At 42.7% G+C, this 24648-nt stretch overlaps 1 long non-coding RNA gene across 1 annotated transcript in view; it reads left to right on the plus strand.

The window, feature by feature from the left end:
* Positions 1 to 613: 613 nt before the first annotated feature.
* LOC109024765 (uncharacterized) overlaps positions 614 to 24648 on the plus strand; it is a 51521-nt gene continuing 27486 nt past the window's right edge. Inside the window, exons 1-3 of the long non-coding RNA XR_008675742.2 lie at positions 614 to 657; positions 2473 to 2508; positions 4364 to 7097. This is a non-coding gene — a long non-coding RNA (uncharacterized lncRNA). The remainder of the gene's footprint in view (positions 658 to 2472; positions 2509 to 4363; positions 7098 to 24648) is intronic.

Raw genomic sequence — 24648 nt, forward strand, 5'->3', positions numbered from 1 at the left:
TGTAACAAAAAATTTCCACTTGATTTTAACTGTACAGTTTGGTAGCATTGAGCACATTCATATTAGAACAGGGTTCTACTGACAGCATTGTACCAAGTGAGGGAACCAAAAAATTTTCTGCTTTTCATTGTGGAATGTCATTTGAATCAGAAATCTTCTGGGGACTTTGTTATTTGAATTTCTAACTTTCCTTATTACTTGCCTGGGAGAAAACACATATTGAACAACAAAATGGTAATGTTCATCCTCAGAGACTAGACCTTGTCAATGTTCTCTGATGCCTAGTAGGACCACTGCAGGAAAAAAAAAAGTTAATGAGACTGTTGCTAGGAGACGGGAGAGCCAAAAGCTCATAGTCTTGCAGGGGTTCCTCTGGAAATCAAGGCAACTTCAGTGTGTTTTGGATTAGAGGTTTAGCTATTAAAATCTGCCCTTTGAAGAGCATGCACATTTTAGCATACAATGTTTAGTATGATTTCATGTTTTTGGAGAATTTTTGAGGATAATCTCAAGGCATTTCATTTCTTTCCATAGGGATAATCCCTTTTTTTTTTCAGAGTACATCTCATTTCCAAGTGGCTGTTGCGCTGCTGTTTGCCCCCACTCCTTCAGTGCGACAGACAGCCTCAGAGCTGGTGGGGAGACAGCATGCCACTGGTAAGTAGCTGAGAAATATTTTGTAAAATAGATATCCAGACTAAGATTTTTAAAGCAAGCGACATGTTTTGATGGAATAGAATAATGCAAAATTGTGTAGGAATCTCTGATTCTAATCAGCAGCATTGGGAAATGGATTAATTAAATTCTAAATATTCCCTGGTCATTTTTCTAGTTTAAAGCTTGTTTCTTAAATGATGGAGTTGCTAGGAGGCAATATAGAAACTTTCCCCTTGTGATTCTTGTAAAATATTTCCTAAAATAAGATTTAATGAAGATGTTACTAAATTGGAGAATTGCTTTCAGAATTGTACCTCAGCTTTATGATATTTGTATTTGACGTGATGAAATGGGTTATGATTCAAGATGTTCTCAAACCTGGTTTATTTTCTCAGTGCTGGGAAAGCATAAGAAAAACATTACTTTGCAATGCAGAAAAGGATACGATGCCTCATTTTTTTAAATTAAGAAAGTCGTGTGACGGGATGTCTGTACTAGAGAGAAAATGAGGAAGAGGGCAGTTTGTAATAATGTTCAGATTGATTGCTTCATGTGAGATATGAAAGTGTATTCAATGAGAAACATTAAAATTTGACTTTAGGATGAAAAAATCATGAAAAAGTAATAATGAATATTACGATCGTGCTTTCATTGGAAAAAATTAATTTGTATTTTTGGACAGCGATTTATACAGTAAAGACAAGAGTGTTCTCGGTGCTTCTTTTTTTGAAAAGGGATGTGAGATGGATAGCAGAGATTCTTATCAACGAAGCTTTAATGTTTGTTTCTGAAACATTCCTGAAAACAGAGCTTTTGTAGCTCTGTTTCTGCAAGAAAAACGAAAAAAAAAAGTGAAGTGGTGGTTTATTCCTTTGAAATTCAAACTGGCCCTTGAACGTGAGGAAAAGAAAAATGATAGATAAATAGATTTCGTTTTTGAGTTAGATGACAAAGCAGCAGCAATCAAGGAGGAAAAATAAGAATGAAAAAGCTTAAAAGAAAGTCCTCAAGATGGGCCATTTTCCCAAGTTGAACATGTCTGCTGGTAGCATGTTTTGCAGATGGAAAGGGAGAGAACATACTGGAGGCAAAGGGAGGGGGTGTTGAACAGAGCACTGCGGCAAAGAGAGTGACTGACGCATCCAGGGACATGTGACCATTCTCTGGTGTAGCGAAGAAAATTTGCCAGGACTCCATCTTGTATAAGACATTCTATACATACTGACATGCAAATAATGCTATAATCTTTCTGTAGTACATAATGAGCTCGTTTTGCGTGATCCTCCACTGGTGTATATTGGTATTTTGTCTTTGCTTCTACGCCTTCCTCTCTGTGCTTCCAGTGCTTTTATACACTTACTAAAATATTAAAAATGATGTCTTCCCCTTTATTATAAAAATATCATAGTCATCGTAGTAAATTTTGAATAATTTAAAGATGACTATAAAAATTACCCATAATCCCGTAACTTAGAGATAATTACTATTAATCTTATTACTGTCAGTCTCTTTTCTCTGAATATATGCAAATAAATGCATAGAAATATATATTTTATACAAAATGAAGATCACATGTACATACAATTTTTAGCCTGTTTGATCCATTAAATATATATTGGGAGCAATTCCCCATATTTTAAAATATTCCACAAGAATGTGATGTTTTGTGGATGTATAATTTTCTGTCATATAGATGTCCCACTAAATGTCCGATTATTGAATGTTTATATGTGCATTATTTTTGCTGTTATAAATAACTGAAGGAATATCTTTCCATATAAATATCTGTGTGCTTTTCTGGTTTTTTCTCCCTAGGAAAAATTCGTAGACATGGAATTCCTGGATCAATTGGTATGAAACAGTTTAAGGTTTCTTCCCCCCAACACCTATCACCTAATTTATTTATTATATGTGGTATAAACATTATTTTCCAGCCATTGTTTTCCTATTAATTTTTACCATTTATGGTGGTGATTTTTTGATATTTTACAGTTTTACATGTTAGATTTCCATATCTGACCATTTTAAGTGTTGTGATTTTTTTCTTTCCTTTGATTAGTGTATTCACCTGTATTTTTTTCTAGTTATTTAATTGCTTCATTTTTTACAATTAACTCTTTAATCCACCTAGAATTCATTTTGATACATGGTATACAGTAGGATTTAATTTTTTTTCCCCCTAATAGGTCACCGATTGTTTCAGCATCACTTATTGAATAATCCAACGCAACAACTGTTCTTCCATTAGATAGGGTGTAGCTTTCCACAGGTCGGCCATTTTCTCTTTACCCAAGATGGTTACATTTTGCAATGGTACTCCTACCTTCCTGCAGCTTCTGACAGCATACTAGAGCACCATGTTTGTGCTTGTGCGTTTCAAAAATCCTAGGCACATGCAGATTAGGGCAGTATTTTAAACAGGATTTTTTTTTTTCATTTTAAATATGTTAAGTTTGTCACATTCTTGTTGCAAATTAAAATTAAGGAATCCAAATATATGAAACCACGGTTTCAGGTGTGCTATTCCTCTTAGGCACACCTGATATCCCAATTGTGTGTTAAAAAAAAAAAAAAATACCCCCGGGGTTAAAGTTCCTCCTTCAACCTCTTTTTTTTTTTTTTTTTTTACTCTTCAGATACTCAAAGAGTTAAAGTTGGCTCGACTCAGTTCTTTGAACTTTCTAGAATGATGTAAGAGGGAAATACAAGAAATGTATGAGGAGTAGAAGTAAATAATGTTTGCCAGCCTGTTGCTGGCCGTAGTCTCATGTAGGGATTTAAAGAAGCTAGGGTGAGTCCTAACCCATGCCACCACTGCCACTACCTCTTCTAGATAGGGACACACCCCAGTGAGCCACCTCTTTTCACTGCAGGTGTAAGCCTCAAGACATAAGGCAAGGAGTTTTTTAGTAGGAGATGGGTTAAATATTGCCCAGAGAAATCTGACAATTAAAATCACTTGCTACCTATTACCAACCCTCTCCCGGGCCCCCAACGAAGCTTTCTCTCTCTATTGACTTCTGCACCGGCCCTCTGGGGGGGGGGGGGGGAAAGGGCGGGGGGAGGATGGCGCGTGAGTGGGAGGCTGCCTTGCCTGCGGTTATTGCAAGGGGCTCCTTTGGCTCACAGCCTCAGTCCCAGTAGTTTCCTGACTTGCCGCATTAGACTGTGTTTTGTTTATGAGGAGGTTGGTTTCCCTGGCAATGGCAGCTCGCCAGTGCATGCGCATTTGCTCCACTGCAGTAGCAGAATGCGGCTGTGGGGCCAGGGGAGGGGTCCTGAGGGCCGCAGTGGCTGGAGTTATTTGGCAGACATGACGTCAGTTTTTCTGAGCTAAACTGCCATCGTTACTGTATAAGGAGCATTTTTTTTTTTTTTTAAATAAAGCTTGGAAGGCTTTTAGCCACTCCTTTTCTTTCCTCCCAAATTAACTGCTCTCTATATGCTCAGCAGTGACCACGAAGGCTTTCTAAGGTTTGAGGCCACCGATGCTCTCAGGGCCCCGAGGGGAATCATAATAGTATGAGAACAGGAAACAGACTGCCTGGTTTCAGACCTCGGCTGCTTGCTAGTTGCATGACTGTGGGACGGGTTACTTAAATCTCTTAGTTTCCTCAGATGTAAAATGGGGATGCTAACAGCATGTTTAGAACAGTGTCTGGCACATAGTAACCATTATGTAAGTGTTGTCTATTATTATTTGTAGATACTAAGGGGGACTTGCCTGGAAGCAGACTTGCGTCCGCAGTATACAAACTCACCCTTTAATGCACACACTGACCAGATAACACACACATTTACCCCCACAGCACCTAGACTCTTCTCACAGTACACACACTTGCCTTCCAGTACACAGACATATCCAAAGGCACACCGACAAGCACCACAGCAAAAAGATGTTCCCCAGAACACATGGACACCCCAATCCCCATATCATTAGACTCTCCCAGAGGCACAGACTCACCTAAGGCACACTGATGCACCCCGCATGACACAGACTTGCCCCCCCACAAGGACTCTACTATGACACACAGACAATCCCAACATCACACACTGTTCCCACATCACACGAACCCATTTTGGGAAACACACAGTATACAGACTTACCCCATAGAACACGGCTTCCCCGACAAGCACACATACTCTCAAGGCCAGTAGACTCACCCCACAGCACACAGACTTTCTCCAGAGTGTACAGCTTCTTCCCACAGCAAACAGACTCTCCCCAGGGCACACAGACACCCCTGACATCACATACTCTCACCACAGACCATAGACTCGTCCTAGAGCACAGGGACTCTCGCCAATGAAACAGACTTTCCCGAGAATAGACTCATGAGACAGCTTGAAGACCCGCATCATGACACAAAGACTCTCCCACAACAGACAGACTCACCCCATTGTGTACAGACAAGCACCATAGGCCACAGACCATCACCTCAGGACACAGACTTGCCCAGCACTACACAGACACTCTGCAGAGCACGTAGAGTCACCCCGCAAAGCACAGACTAAACCCATACTACAGAGACTCTCCCTATAGCTTTCAGACAAGTTTACCCCACCACAGAGACATGCAACGGTACATCTTATAACATATATCACTTCTTGATGCACACGATTGTGCCACAGCACACAAACTTGTCCTCCAGTGCACAAATTCATGTCACAAAAGACACACTCCCCACACAATACAAATACTTGCTCCAGCCGGGCGCGGTGGCTCACGCCTGTTATCCCAGCACTTTGGGAGGCCTAGGCAGGCGGATCACCTGACGTTGGGAGTTCGAGACCAGTCTCACCAACATGGAGAAACCCCGTCTCCACTAAAAATACAAAATTAGCTGGGCACGGTGGCGCATGCCTGTAATCTCAGCTACTCCGGAGGCTGAGGCAGGAGAATCACTTGAACCCAAGAGGCAGAGGTTGCAGTGAGCCAAGATTGTGCCACTGCACTCCAGCCTGGGCAACAAGGGGGAAACTTTGCCTCAAAAAAAAAAAAAACAACCCAGCAACAAAGACAAACAAAAAAAACAATTACTTGCTCCAGAGTTCACTCATTTGCCCTAAAATATCTAGACCTTACCCCAGAGTTACCACACAATGCATGCTGTGTCCCTGCATCACCAAAATACAACTCAAACTCCTCAGACACACTCTGATAAATAGACATACCTGACAATGTATAGCTTGGCATCATAGCAGGAAAAACTGGCTCTACAACAGATTTATTCTACAACAGACACACTCAGGCTGTAGAGACACCTAATCTTTCTTTAAGGTATTCAGACCCACCCTTTTGGGCACAGTCACAGATGTGATCCAGGATACCCTCACCCATCCCACAATACTGATGCAACCCACAGCGTACAAACACATCCCACAGCATAACACTCTAAGCCCACAGTGCTCAGAAATGTCAGGCACACATTTGCCATACAGATTTATTTCGCACACAAAAAACACAGCCAGGTGGGTGGCTCATGCCTGTAATCCCAGCACTTTGGGAGTCCGAGGCGGGCCGATCACAAGGTCAGGAGTTCAAGACCAGCCTGTCCAACATGGTGAAACCCCGTCTCTACTAAAAATACAAAAAAATTAGCCGGGCATGGTGGCACATGCTTGTAGTCCCAGCTACTCGGGAGGCTGAGGCAGGAGAATCACTTGAACCCGGGAGGTGGAGGTTGCAGTGAGCCAAGATCATGCCATTGCACTCCACCTTGGGCAACAGAGTGAGACTTCGTCTAAAAAAAAAAAAAGAAGAAACAAACAAACAAGAAAACAACAACAAAAAACACTTCTTATAGTGCCTATATAATGCAAACATGTATCCCAAAATATATGAAACTATTTGCTTTGTCACTCTTAGGTTTACCCCAAAGCACATAGACCATTTTCACTGCTCAAGCTGCTGCCTACAAAACAGGAGATGCCAAGCCATGCACAGAAATTCACCAAAATGCACAGATTCACCCATCAATATACATACTTGCCTCACAACTCACACAAACACCACCGAGCACTGAGACTCACCCTAAATGTACAGACAAGCCCTTCAGGGCACAGACTTACTCTGTAACATACTAAATCACATCCCCCATACTTAGATGTGCCTTATGATTCACAGTGATGCATGTAAACACATAGATTGCTTCCACAATGCACAGAATTGCATCATAACACAGACTTACTCTACAGTGCAAAACCGACAGTGCACATAAACATTTCCCAGTCGGGTAGACACACAACACACATATTACTCCTACAATGTAAAGATTTCCATCATGGTGGACAGACGTGCTTTTCCATGCTGTTGAGCTACAACTCTGGCCTACAACAACAGAAATACAGCTTGTGTAATAGTTACCAGCAAGGCCTCTAGACCCATACTAACTGGGTTTGAATCAAGGTCCCGTCCCTTGCTGATTGTATCACCTTGGGTAAGTATATTTCTTTGTTCTTTAGTTTGTGCAACTGTAAAACAAAGATAAGAGTAGTGCCTACTTCAAAGAGTTGTTGTGAGTAATAAATACGTTAAGATTTGTTAAGTGCTTAGTACAGTGCCTGGTACATAGTGACTATTAGAATTGTTAATTTATATTACAACCATCACTATCATTACTACCAAAACAAAAAAGGCCTACCCCAGATATCTAGAATCATCTGACAACAAGAAGACTCACCATATAATATATAGATTAGCCCTAGAACGTCTAGAAACACTCGACAGCACACAGACACCCCGCCATAGTACCCACATACCCTACAGACCAGAACCCTAACCAGATATCACTCACAACACACAGAATTGCATCACTAGTAACAAATTTGTGCACAGGCTTGCTCTATAACACATCCCACAATACCCAGCCTGGAAGCTAGGCTGTGTGTTGTACCCAGCCTCACCCCACAAGGCACAGGCCCACAACATACACACACACACACACAGACAGACACAGACACACACACATCCTAACCTCATAGATATGCCCTACATCATACAAACACACCCTATCACACATATTTTTGTTTCACAACATGTGGATACCCCTGCTCTTCACAAACATGTTCCTAAATACATGCTCCTAAAATTGGCAGCATCACATGATAATACAGAGCCCCCATTCCACAACATTTTTTTTTTTGAGACAGTGTCTCACTCTTGCCCAGGCTGGAGTGCAGTGGCGCAATCTCGGCTCACTGCAGCCTCCGTCTCCCAGGTTTAAGCAATTCTCCTGCCTCAGCCTCCCGAGTAGCTGGGAATACAGGTACGTCCATGCCTGGCTAATTTTTTTTGTATTTTTAGTAGAGACAGGGTTTCATCATGTTGGCCAGGATGGTCTTGATCTCCTGACCTCGTGATCCACCTGCCTCAGGCTCCCAAAGTGCTGGGATAACAGGGGTGAGCGACCGCCCCTGGCCACAACGCATTTTACACTTACCTCATGCTTGTCCCATAAAGAACTACATGCCCCACATCGCCTAAGTTGCCCATAAATCTGACTTACCGAACACCGCCACATGTATGACCAGGCCCCATACCACACAGATTTGCTCTGTAATACCTAGATAAGTCCTAACATGCAGAGATCACCCCCTAAACACAAAACCATCCCAACTGCACAGCGTCATATCACAACACACTCATCCCATAACATGCAGACTTGCACGAAAACACCCAGACTCCCACAAAGCAAACCCACGCCCACAATGCTAATACCACACAACGCCCAGACTGGCACAAGACAAAGACTAGCCTCAACTCATCTAGTCTCAACCCACATGATATAAAACTTGCTCTACAACGGTTAAAAGCTTATATTCAGGTCTCAGACTGTCTGAGTTCCAATCCCACATGCATCACTTACTAGTTGTGTGACCTCGGAAAGGTTTCTTGAACTCTCTGTGCCCCAGTTTTCTCAGCTACTTGTTAGGGATAATAATGTAATAGGGGTACTTATCTCTTATAGCTGTTAAGAGAAATAAATGGGCTGGGCATGGTGGGTCACACCTGTAATTCCAGCACTTTGGGAGGCCGGGACGGGTGGATTAGCTGAGGTCGGGAGTTCGAGACCAGCCTGACCAACATGGAGAAACCTCATCTTTACTAAAAATACAAAATTAGCCGGGTGTGGTGGCACACACCTGTAATCCCAGCTACTTGGGAGGCCGAGGCAGGAGAATCGCTTGAACCTGGGAGGCAGAGGTTGCAGTGAGCCAAGATCATGCCATTGCACTTCAGCCTGGGCAACAAGAGCGAAACTCCGTCTCAAAGAAAAAAAAAAGAGGAATAAATGAGTTAATGCCTATAAAGTGTTTAGAGCAATGCTTGGTAAAGAGTCAGTGTTATTGGTGTTACCTGATCAGGTTGTCATTGTTGTCATTACTCCACACGAAATTGGACCATAAAGGTAAGACTCAATCTAAAACAACTCGAATCAACCCACAACACATAGAATATCCCTCATAAAGCACAGAATTGCATCACAATGAATACTCTCACCACTCTTTTCCTATAACACCCATCCCATATTGACTGCACCTATTCTTTTATTTTATTTTTTTTTTTTGAGATGGAGTCTCGCTCTTGTTGCCCAGGTTGGAGTGCAGTGGCGTGATCTCAGCTCATTGCAACCTCCGCATCCTGGGTTCAAGCAATTCTCCTGCCTCAGCCTCCCCAGTAGCTGGGATTACAGGCGCCCTCCACCACGCCCAGCTAACTTTTGTATTTTTAGTAGAGACGGAGTTTTACCATGTTGGCCAGGCTGGTCTCAAACTCCTGACCTCAGGTGATCCACCCATCTCTGTCTCCCAAAGTGCTGGGATTACAGGCATGAGCCACCGAGCCCAGCCTGACTGTACCTATTCGGTAACGCCTAGAAGCATCTATCATATAGAGTTTCTGCATAACACCTAGACTTATCACACAACAGCTAGACACGCTACGATGCACAACATACCCAACAAACAAACTCATTCATGAAAAGACTCATCTCAGTTTAAGCAAATGCACTCTATCATACACATACGTGCTCTACAATACACATACTCACCCCAGAACACCACATTGGCTCCACAACACAAGGAACTCACTTCAAAATCTCTAGAAACAATCCACAAACCATAGACTTCTCCAATATGCAGAAGAGCATCACACCACATAAACTTGACTATAATTAACAGACAAGAAACCAGGACATGCGCCATAACACATACATTATTCCCATGACATAAATACTGGTCCAGCAAAATACTGTCTTGCCTGTACAACACTAAGATGTGCTTCATAAAATACAAACTTGTTTGACAACACAAATTAAAATATTTCAAAATGCACATATATACTCCATAACACACAGACTTGCTCTACAACACACCGACACACCCCATATCACCCAGACGTGACCCAAAACACACGGCAATACCCGATAAACAGTCACTCCTTTTTTTTTTTCTTTGAGATGGAATCTTACTCTGTTGCCCGGGCTGGAGTGCAGTGGCGTGATCTCAGATCACTGTGACCTCTGCCTCCCAGGTTCTAGCGATTCTTCTGCTGCAGCCTCCCCAGTAGCTGGGACTACAGGTGTGCACCATCATGCCCAGCTAATTTTTATATTTTTAGTAGATACTAGGTTTCATTTTGGCCAGGCTGGTCTCGAACTCCTGACCTCGGCTGATCCACCTGCCTCGGCCTCCCAAAGTGCTGGAATTATAGGCGTGAGCCACCACGCCTGGCCTCAGTCTCTCCGTTTAACACACAGACTGGCCACACAAAATAGCTTCTTCCTGCCACGACTTCCCTCACAGCAGCACATCCCACAAAGGATGGTCCACATACAGAGAAACACAATGTGCAGATACGTTCTGCAACACACAGCCTTCCTGGACAAGACCTAGACTCGCCCGGAAACACCCAGATCCATTTTACATCTTAAAGACTCACATCCCAGGCTAGGCGTGGTGGCTCACGGCTGTAATCTCCGCACTTTGGGAGGCCGAGGTAGGCGGATCACAAGGTTAGGAGTTTGAGACCAGCCTGGCCAACATGGTGAAACCCTGACTCTACTAAAAATACAAAAATTAGCCGGGCATGGTGGCGGGCACCTGTAATCCCAGTACTCAGGAGGTTGAGGCAGGAGAATCGCTTGAACCTGGGAGGTGGAGGTTGTGGTGAGCCAAGACCGCACCATTGCCCTCCAGCCTGGGCGACAGAGCAAGACTCCGTCTCAAAAAAAAAAAAAAACTCATATCCCAGATTAGTCTGCCAACCCATGGACATGCTCCACAATGCATGGATAGAACCACAATGCATGGACATGCCTTACAACACATGGAACTACACAGGCTCTACCTTTAACACACAAACTGTCTCCATAAAACACTTCCTTGTCTCTTCAAAACTTAGTTTAAAATCAGAAGAAATGCTGAAAAATACACATAGACTCAACAAGGCCTGGACATACCCCACTTCAACTAGCCTTGTCCTGTAACACTGAGACTCATCTGAAACATAGAGATACATTATGCCACACCTAGAATGGCCCCCCAGAACCCTGACTAGCTCCAGAACACCCAAATATGAGCCACAGTATATGGACATAACCCTACATATACAAATCCTTCCTACAACGTAACGACTAATCCCACAAAACACTTTCTTGCTCCATAACACCAACACTTACCTCCCTGTGCATAGAATCTCTGGACAATACAGACACTTCTTACAATTACAGATATGATTCACAATACTAAGACTTGCTGTAACACATGCCAACTTCTCCAAGCCACACAGAATCACAACATTGTATGTATTATCGGACATGTCCGTATATTTTGGGGACAACTGAACTTATCCCATGACACCCAGGCCTTCCCCAAAATACATGGACGTGTCCCATCATACATATAATTTCCAGACAACAAAGACTGGTCCTGAAAAATAGGTTTTTTATTTCATAACACCAACACTTAGCTGAGAGCACACAGAAGTGCTGAGCAAAACATGCATAAAACCCCACGATGCACAGGTATGCCCTACAACACCCAAAGTCACTTCATAACACACAATCTCACTGCAGCACACCAACCCAGGGACTTACTCTGAGACACTCAGACTAACACATCACATCCAGATATACCCCCACCTAACCCTAATTGCCCCATGTCACCAGACTTACGTTGCAATAGCCAGACTTGACCTGCAATAGTCTGATTTGTCCCATAACAACTAGACAAGACTCCACACAATACATACAAAGACCCCCAAAATGTTTGCTTGTCTCCACAACACTGACAGTTTCTTAAGAACACACACAGATGCTGGAAAATACACAACCAAGTCCTGCAGCACTAAGATATGCGCCTGTAATACCTAGATTTGCCACACAACACCCAGAATGTCCCTGCAAAACTCCAGAATGCACCACAACAAGAATACATGCCTTGCGACACCAGAGCACGCCTTACACCAGCAGTCCCCAACCTGTTTGGCACCAGGGACCACTTTTGTGGAAGACAGTTTTTCCACGGACTGGGGGTGAGGTGGGAGGGGTGGTTTTGGGATGAAACTGTTCTGCCTAAGATCATCAGGCATTAGATTCTCATAAGGAGTGCACAACCCTGATCCCTCTCATGCACGGTTCACAATAGGGTTCACACTCTTGTGAGAATCTAATGCTGTAGCTGATCTGACAGGAGGCAGAGCTCAGGTGGTAATGCTTGCTCACTCACTGCTCGCCTCCTGCTGTGTGGCCTGGTTCCTAGCAGGCCATGGAGTGGTACTGGTCCGTGGCCCAGGGGTTAGGGACCCCTGCCTTACACCACATGGCGTGCTCCATAATACACAAACCATCCTAATAACAGACTGACTCTATACTTACTTGCCTCAATAACATTAAGACACACCTTAGACCACATAGAAATGTTAGATAACATACAGAAAAAAACACATAAATAACAGACATGCCCTATAACACTTACACTCGCCTCATAGCACTCAGGTTCTCCTGTGACAGCTAGATTTACCCCCAAAATACCTAGACCTACCCCAAAGCACCCAGACATGCCCCACATAACCAGAAACATCACATATCACTCAAACACCTTCCAACAATCAGACTTGCCTGGCAACCCAGACTGTCCTACAATACACAGTAATGGCCCACAGCCAAGAGACTTCTCACAACTTACAGACTGGCCACAAAAAGCATCTTTTTGCTTTCACAACATCAAGACTTTCCACACAGCACATAGAAACAATGGACAAAGTTCAGAAAACCCCAGAGTGTAGTGGTATGCCTCATAACATCCAGAGTCACCCCGTAACACAGGACCTAGACTGGCCCGATAAGATAGAATTAATACCCACAATAAACAAACATGCCCTCTAATATATGAATTCATCACACAACACGCACACTGTCCCCACAAACACCTTTTTGGTGTCAAGAAGAAAAAGACTAGCTTCACAGAACAGAGAAATGCTGGACAGTGCACCTGCAGTTAAAAAAAAAAAAAAAAACCTCACAGACATAGCATTCATCACCCGAATCTGTTACATAGTAACAGGCATCATCTTATGACACACATATCTACCCCCCAGCACCAGAGTAGCTCCATAAAATACCTTCTTGCTTTTACAGTGCGAAGACTCGCCTCATAGCACAAGTCTGACATGCTGGAGAACACTCAGACAAAATCCTTAACATACATAAATATCACCCGGATTCACTCCACAACATGAAATCTAACCCCATGAAACCCATGACAGTCCACAAAACCAGACACGCCTTATATCACCCAGTCTAGCTTCACAACAGCCAGGCATAATGCAAACTCGCCCCCGCAGCTCATAAAAATACTCCACATCCAACAAACCTACCCCCAACACAGAAACTTGCCGGGCAAAACAAATGCAATGGCTCATGCCTGTAATCCCATCACTTTGGGAGGCTGAGGTGGGCGGATCACCTGAGGTGGGGAATTTGAAACCAGCCTGACCAACATGGAGAAACCCCGTCTCTACTAAAAATACAAAATTAGTCGGGCGTGGTTGCACACGCCTGTAATCCCAGCTACTCGGGAGGCTGAGGCAGGAGAATCGCTTGAACCCGGGAGGCAGAGGTTGCAGTGTTGTGCCATTATACTCCAGCCTGGGAAACAGAGGGAAACTCCATCTCAAAAAAAAGAAAAAAACTTCATGACACTCTCACACCAAGACTTGCTTCAGAGCACACACAAAAGATATAAAAGGATTGAAAACATACAGAACAACTTTGCAACGTGCAGATATACAGCAGTACTCACCTCAAATTACAGAAAGTCATACAACAAGATCCCTGCTGGTTCCATGATACACACATTCCATACGCAGACACAGACACATTCCATACACACACACACACATTCCATACACATGCACACACATACATTCCATACACACACATTCCATACACACACACATTCCATACACACAGACACATATTCGATACACATTCCAAACACACACATTGCATACACACACACATTCCATACACACACAACCACATTCCATACACACACTCCATACACACACATTCCACACATACACACACATTCCATACACACACACACATTCCATACACACACAAACACATTCCATACACACACACATTCCATACACATACACAGACACACATTCCATACACACACACATTCCATACAGACACACATTCCATAAACACACACACATTCCATACACACACATTCCATACACACACACATTCCATATACACACATTCCATACACACACAGACACACATTCCATACACACACACATTCCATGCACATACACAGACACACATTCCATACACACACAGACACACATTCCATAAGTGCACAGACATTCCATACACACAGACACATTCCATACACATACACAGACACACATTCCATACACACACACATTCCATACAGACACACATTCCATAAACACACACACATTCCATACACACACATTCCATACACACACACATTCCATATACACACATTCCATACACACACACATTCCATGCACATACACAGACACACATTCCATACACACACAGACACACATTCCATAAGTGCACAGACATTCCATACACACAGACACATTCCATACACATACACACATTCCACACACACACACACATTCAATACACACACAGAGGCATATTCCATACATACACACACACATCCCATACACACATTCCATACACACACAGAGACACATTCCATATACACACACACATTCCATACACAAACATTCCGTACACACACAAATTCCGTACACACACACATTGTTTACGCACACAGACACATTCCATACACATACAGAAACACATTCCATACACATACAGAAACACATTCCATACACACACACACATTCCGTACACACACACACATTCCATTCACACACACACATTCCATACACACACATTCCATACACAGAGACACATTCCATACACACACACACCCACACATTCCTTAAACACACAGACACATTCCATATCCATACAGAAACACATTCCACACACACACACATTCCATACACACACATTGTATACACACACACAAAAACACATACCATACACAGAGACACATTCCATACACACACATTCCATACACACACACATTCCATACACACATTCCATACACATACACAGACACATTCCATACACACACACACACACATTCCATACACATACACAGACACATTCTATACACACAGACACACATTGCATACACACATTCCATACACACACACAGACACATTCCATACACACACACATTCCATACACATAAACACACATTCCATACACGCACACACACCCATTCCATACACACAGACGGACATTCCATACACACACACATTCCATACACACAGACACATATTCGATACACACACACATTCCATGCACACACACTTTCCATACACACACACATTCCATACACAAACACACACATTCCATACACATACACAGAAACACATTCCATAAACACACACATTCCATACACATACACAGACACACATTCCATACACACACACACATTCCATACACACACACACAGACATATTCCATAATCATACACACATTCCATACACACACACACAGACATATTCCATAATCACACACACATTCCATACACATACACGGATACATTCCATACACACACACACATTCCATACACACACACAGACATTCCATACACATACACGGATACATTCCATACACACACATTCCATACACACAGACATTCCATACACACACAGACACATTCCACACACACACAAATTCCATACACAGACACACAGATTCCATTCACACACACACGTTCCATACACACACACATTCCATACACACACATATTCCATACACATACACACAAACACATACCATACACGGAGACACATTCCATACACAGACACATTCCATACACATACACACACATTCCATACACACACATTCCATACACATACGCAGACACATTCCATACACACACACAGACACACACATTCCATACACATACACAGACGCATTCCATACACACACACACATTCCGTACACACACATGCAGACACATTACACACACATTCTGTACACACAGAGACACATTCCATACACACGCACACACATTCCATACACACACACATTCCATACACACACACATATTCCATACAAACACATTCCATACACACGCACACAGACATATTCCATAATCACACATTCCATACACATACACAGACACATTCCATACACACACACACAGACACATTCCATACACACACATTCCATATACACACATTCCATACACACACAGACACATTCCACACACACACACATTCCATACACACATTCCATAAACACATGCACATTCCATACACATTCCATACACACGCAGACACACATTCCATACACACACACACACATATTCCATACCCACACACTGACACACATTCCATACACAGACACCCACATTCCATACACACACACACTCCATATACAGACACACATTCCATACACACACACACTCCATATGCACACACACATTCCATACACACACACATTCCATGCATACACACAGACACATCCCATACACATACACACATTCTATACACACACACATTCCATACACACACAGAGACATATTCCATACACACACATTGCATACACACACACATTCCATACACACACATTCCATAAACACACGCACATTCCATACACACACATTCCATACACATGCAGACACATATTCCATACTCCCACACACACATTCCATACCCATACACTGACACACATTCCATACGCAGACACACACACTGCATACACAGATACACATTCCATACACACACACATTCCATATGCACACACACATTCCATACACACACATTCCATACACACACACAGAGACATATTCCATACACACACACACTGCATACACACACACACATATTCCATACACACACACACATTCCATACACACACATTTCATACACACAGACACACATTCCATACACACACATTTCATACACACACAGACACACATTCCATACACAGACATATTCCATACACACACATTCCATATACACACACAGACATATTCCATAATCACACACAGATTCCATACACACACAGAGATACATTCCATGCACACACACACACATTCCATACACACGGGCATTCCATACACACACATTCCATACACAGACACACATTCCACACACACACACACACACACACACTCCATACACACACAGAGGCATATTCCATACATACACACAAACACACATTCCATACACAAACATTCCATATACACACACGTTCCTTACACACCACAGACACATTCCAGACACACCCAGACACATTCCACACACACATTCCATTCACAGACACACACACATTCCATACACACACATTCCATACAAACTCACACATTACATACACACACATTGCATACACACACACATTCCATACACCCACACATTCCATACACACATCCACACGTTCCATTCACATAAACACATTCCATACACACACATTCCATACACACACACATTCTATACACATACACACAAACACATACCATACAGGGAGACACATTCCATACACAGACACATTCCATACACAGACACATTCCATACACACAAACACATTCCATACACATACACATTCCATACACACAGACACACACACAAATTCCATACACATACATAGACACATTCCATACACACACACATTCTATACACACACACTTTCCACACACACACACATTCCATACGCATGCACATTCCATACACACACGCACGCACATTCCATACACACACGCACATTCCATACACACACACATTCCATACACCCACACATTCCACACACACACACAGACACATTCCAAACACACACATTCCATACACACACAGAGACACACATTCCATACACACACACACATTCCATACAGACACATTCCATACACACACACACATATTCCATAATCACACAAACATTCCATACACATACACAGATACATTCCATACACACACATATTCCATACACGCACACAGACATTCCATACACACACACATTCCATACACACATTCCACACACACACACACATTCCATACACATACACACATTCTATACACACACATATTCCATACACACACAGAGACATGGTCCATACACACACACACATTGCATACACACACACATATTCCACACACACACACACATTCCATACACACACACATTCCATACACAGAGACACACATTCCATACACAGAGGCATATTCCATACACACACATTCCATACACACAGACATATTCCATAATCACACACAGATTCCATACACACACACAGATACATTCCATGCACACACACACACATTCCATACACACGGGCATTCCATACACAGACATTCCATACACATACACAGACACACGTTCCATACACACACACATTCCATACACACACACACATTCCATACACATACACACATTCCACACACACACACTCCATACACACACAGAGACATATTCCATACATATACACACACATTCTGTACTCACACACATTCCATACACACAGACACATTCCATACACACACACACACACGCACATTCCTTAAACAAACACACAGACGCATTCCATATACATAGACACATTCCACACACACACATTCCATACACACGCACACATTCCATACACACACATTCTATACACATACACACACATTTCATACACAGAGACACATTCCATACACAGACACATTCCATACACACACACATTCCATGCACATAGACACATTCCATACACACACACAATTTCATACAATACACAGACACATTCCATACACACAGACACACATTCCATACACACACACACAGACACATTCCATAAACACACACATTCCATACACACACACACATTCCATACACATACACAGGTACGTTCCATATACACACACACATTCCATACACACACACACATTCCATACACACAGAGACACATTCCATGCACACACATTCCGTACACACACACACTCCATACACACACACATTCTGTACACACACACATTCCATACACACACAGACACATTCCATACACACACGCAGACACATTCCACAGACACACGCATTCCATACACACACAGAATCATTCCATACACACACATAGACACATTCCATACACACACAGACACATTCCATACACACACACATTCCATACACACAGACACACATTCGATACACACACATTCTATACATACACGGAGACATATTCCATACATACACACACACATCCCATACACACACACACATTCCATACACACAGAGACACATTCCATACACACGTTCGATACACAAACATTCCATACACACACATTCCATACACACACACATTGCTTACACACAGACACATTCCATACACATACAGAAACACATTCCACACACACACACATTCCATGCACACACACGTTCCGTACACAGACACACACACATTCCATTCACACACACACATTCCATACACAGACACATTCCATACACACACATTCCATACACATTCCATACACACACACATTCCAGAGACACATTCCATACACACACACACCCACACATTTCTTAATCACACAGACACATTCCGTATACATTCAGAAACACATTCCCTACACACACACATTTGATACACACACGCATTCCATACACACACACACATTGTATACACATGCACAGAATCACATACCATACACGGAGACAAATTCCATACACAGACACATTCCATACACAAACACACATTCCATGCACACACACATTACATACACATACACAGACACACTTCATACACACACACACACACATTCCATACACATACACAGATACATTCCATACACACACATTCCATACACACAGATATTCCATACACACACAGACACATTCCATACACACACATTTCATACACACACAGACACATTCCATACACACACAAACATTCCATACACACACAGACACATTCCATACTCACACACACATTCCATACACATACATACACATTCCTTACACACACACATTCCATACACACACAGACACATTCCATACACATACACACATTCCCGACACACACACATTCCATACACACAGACTTATTCCATACATACACACACACACACACACGCATTCCATACACACAGACACATTCCATACACACACACATTCCATACACACACGCATTCCATACACACAGACACACATTCCATACACACACACATTCCACACACACATTCCATACACATACAGAGATACATTCCATACACACAGACATTCCATACACACATGCAGACACATTCCAAACACACACAGATTCCATACACACACACACATTCCACACACACACACAGACACATTCCATATACACACACTGACACATTCCATACACACACACACATTCCATACACACACACAGACTCATTCTGTACACACACAGAGACACATTCTATACACACACGCAGACACATTCCACACACACACATTCCATACGCACACACAGACACATTCTATACACACAGACACATTCCATACACACACAGACACATTCCATATACACACACACATTCTGTATACACACACAGACTCATTCCATACACAGAGACACATTCCATACACACATACATACACACACACATACACAGATACACATTCCATGCACACACACACACGCACATTCCATACACACAGACACACATTCCATGCACACACACATTCCATACACACAGACACACATTCTATACACTTACACGCACACATTGCATACACATACATCCCAGACCAACACACACACATTCCATACACATACACACACATTGCATACACACACATTCCATACACATGCACACACATTCCATACACACACACATTCCTTACACACAGACACACATTTGATACACACATTCCAAACACACACACACACATTCCATACACACACACATTCCATACACACAGACACACATTCCATACACACATACATACACAGACACACATTCCATGCACACATACACACATTCCATACACACACATTCCATACACACACACATTCCATACACACACATTCCATACACACACCTTCCATACCAACAGACACACGCTCCATACACACACATTGCATACACATACACACACATTCCATACACACCCATTCCATACACATGCACAGTTACACATTCCATACACACACATTCCATACACAGACACACACCATACACACACACAGACACACATTCCATACACACGCACATTCCGTATGCACACACACACACATTCCATACACACACACACATTCGATACACTCATATATTCCATACACACACATTCCATACACTGACACATTCCATACACACACAGACACATTCCATACACATACACAGACACATTCTATACACACAGACACACATTCCATACACACACACATTCAGACACATTCCATACTCACACACACACTTTCCATACACATACACAGACACACATTCCATACACACACACACACACGCATTCCATACACATACACAGGCACACATTCCATACACACACACACACACACGCATTCCATACACATACACATTCCGTGCACACACACAGACACATTCCATACACATACACACATTCCACACACACACACAGACATTCCATACACACACAGAGACATATTCCATACATACACACACACACATTCCACACACACATTCCATACACACACACATTCCACACACACATTCCATACACACACACACTTCCATACACAGAGACACATTCCATACACGCACAGACACACATTCTGTACACACACACACACACATATTCCGTGTACACACACTTCCATACACACACAGAGACATGTTCCATGCACACACATTCCATACACACACAGACACATTCAGTACACACACACAGACACATTCCATATTCACACACACATTCCCTACATACACACACAGACACATTCTATACACACACACTCATTCCATACACACAGAGACACATTCCATACACACACGCAGACACATTCTGCACGCACACACATTCCATACACACACACAGACACATTCCATACACACACACATTCCATACACACACACACATTCCATATACACACATACATTCCGTATACACACACAGACTCATTCCATACACACACAGAGACACATTCCATACACACACTCAGACACATTCCACACACACACACATTCCATACACACACACAGAATCATTCCATACACACACACACATTTGATACACACACACATTCCATACACACACATTCCATACACACACGTTGCATACCAACACACACACACATTCCATACACATACACAGACACACATTCCATACACACACACACACACACTCCGTACACATGCACAGACACACATTCCATAATACACACACACATTCCATACACATACTCAGACACTCATTCCATACACACACACATTCTGTACACACACACAGTCACACATTCCATACACACACAGACACATTCCATATGCACAAACACATTCCATACACACACACACATATTCCATAAACACAAACACATTCCATACACACACACAGACTAATTCCATACACAGAGACGCATTCCATACACTCACGCAGACACATTCCACACACACACACAGACTCATTCCATACACACACATAGACACATTCCATACACACACAGACACATTCCATATGCATACGCAGGTATGTCCCCAAAGAAATAGATTGTCTCCATCATATGCACATTAACCCAACGAAATACTTTTGGAGCTCTGTAACACCCAAACTTGACTCACAACACACATAAACACTGAACCACACAAATGAAACCTACACTACCCAGACATACCCATTGTTTGAAGGCTTGCTGCAAAATACCCAGACTTACGCCATGATATACAGACTTGGCCCATTGACCTATACCTACCTTGAATCACAGGGACTGATAGAGCAACACTCAGATGTGGCCCACAACCACAGATATGCCCTACCAAACAACTTTTTGCCTTCATAACATGAAGGCTTACCTCACAGAACACAGAAAGGATGAACAACACAGACAAATCAGACAACACAGAAACACGTCCCATGACACCCAGACTTGCTGCACAGCATTCAGACTCACACTATGACACTCATACTCACTCAATAACACTGATTGCTTCACAACATACGCACATAGCCCAAAACACACAAACATCATCCACAACTAACAGACATGTCCTACAATACAGGGGCATGCCACACAATTCACAAACTTTTTCTACACTGCCAACACTTGTCTCACATAACATACACAAATAAAAAAACCACAAAGACGTGCCCCGTAGCACCCAGACTCGCTTCACTACTTTCAGACTTACCTTATTGCACACACACATACCTTATATCATACACATTTACCCTGCAATGCTCAGCCTGGCCACAGAATATATTTACATGTCCATGGCCCACAACACACGCACATGCCTTCCAACACATGGACACACCCAAAATACACAAACGTTTTACACGACATACACTGACCCCAAAGAATGGCATCATAATGCACAATTACAACCAACTCAGATCTACCCTACAGAACAAAGACTCACCTCCCATACTTATCACACAATTCCTAAATATACACCAAACACTTACACTCATCCCAAAATGCATAAACCCACCCCAGAACAGATGCAGCACAACACGTAGATTTGCCCTCACTTAGAATAAATTCACAGCTCACACCTGTCACCCAATGGCCAGACACACCTTACAATGTACAGACAACTCTTTCACAACGTAGACACTGCCTAAGCAATGCACAGAATTCCATAACATCACGAGCTCTTCCTACAATGGTGACTTACCTCACAGCACCCCAGATTGCATCAGAGCAGACACTCCACCCAAAATATACGGCTTCTTCCACACCTCCTGGATACACCTCACAATACAGAAACATGCCTTGTAAGATATAGACTTCTCAGAACCATGAAGTATTACATAAGAACTTATAAGCATTTCTCAAAACATATACTCCATAATTAATGGATAAACAACATCTGCTCACATTCTCAAACACAGACTTGCCTTCCTCCCCATCACCCGCTGCCAGCATAGTCTTGTGCAGCAGGTCTAAGATGTACTGCAGAAAACAGACTTGCCCCACTCTGTATGGAGTTCTACCCAACTTTCAAATTCATTCTACAATGCACAGACCTTCCCTCTTACCTATAGCATTATCCCACAACACAGAGACTTACCCACAAAGCAAATGATTACCTCAGAATGCACAGAGCCACCAGACATGCACCCAAACACACAGACATGTACCACAACACCAAGAAACACTCCACAACATGCATATGAGCCCACATTGGTGTCTCCATAACTTCCACAGTAACCACTCAACACCTAGACCAACTTACTACGTCATACATGCTCCATGACATAAGACTCCCAGCAC

Source organism: Gorilla gorilla, chromosome X, assembly GCF_029281585.2.
Source record: "Gorilla gorilla gorilla isolate KB3781 chromosome X, NHGRI_mGorGor1-v2.1_pri, whole genome shotgun sequence".
In the NCBI taxonomy this organism is placed as follows: domain Eukaryota; kingdom Metazoa; phylum Chordata; class Mammalia; order Primates; family Hominidae; genus Gorilla; species Gorilla gorilla.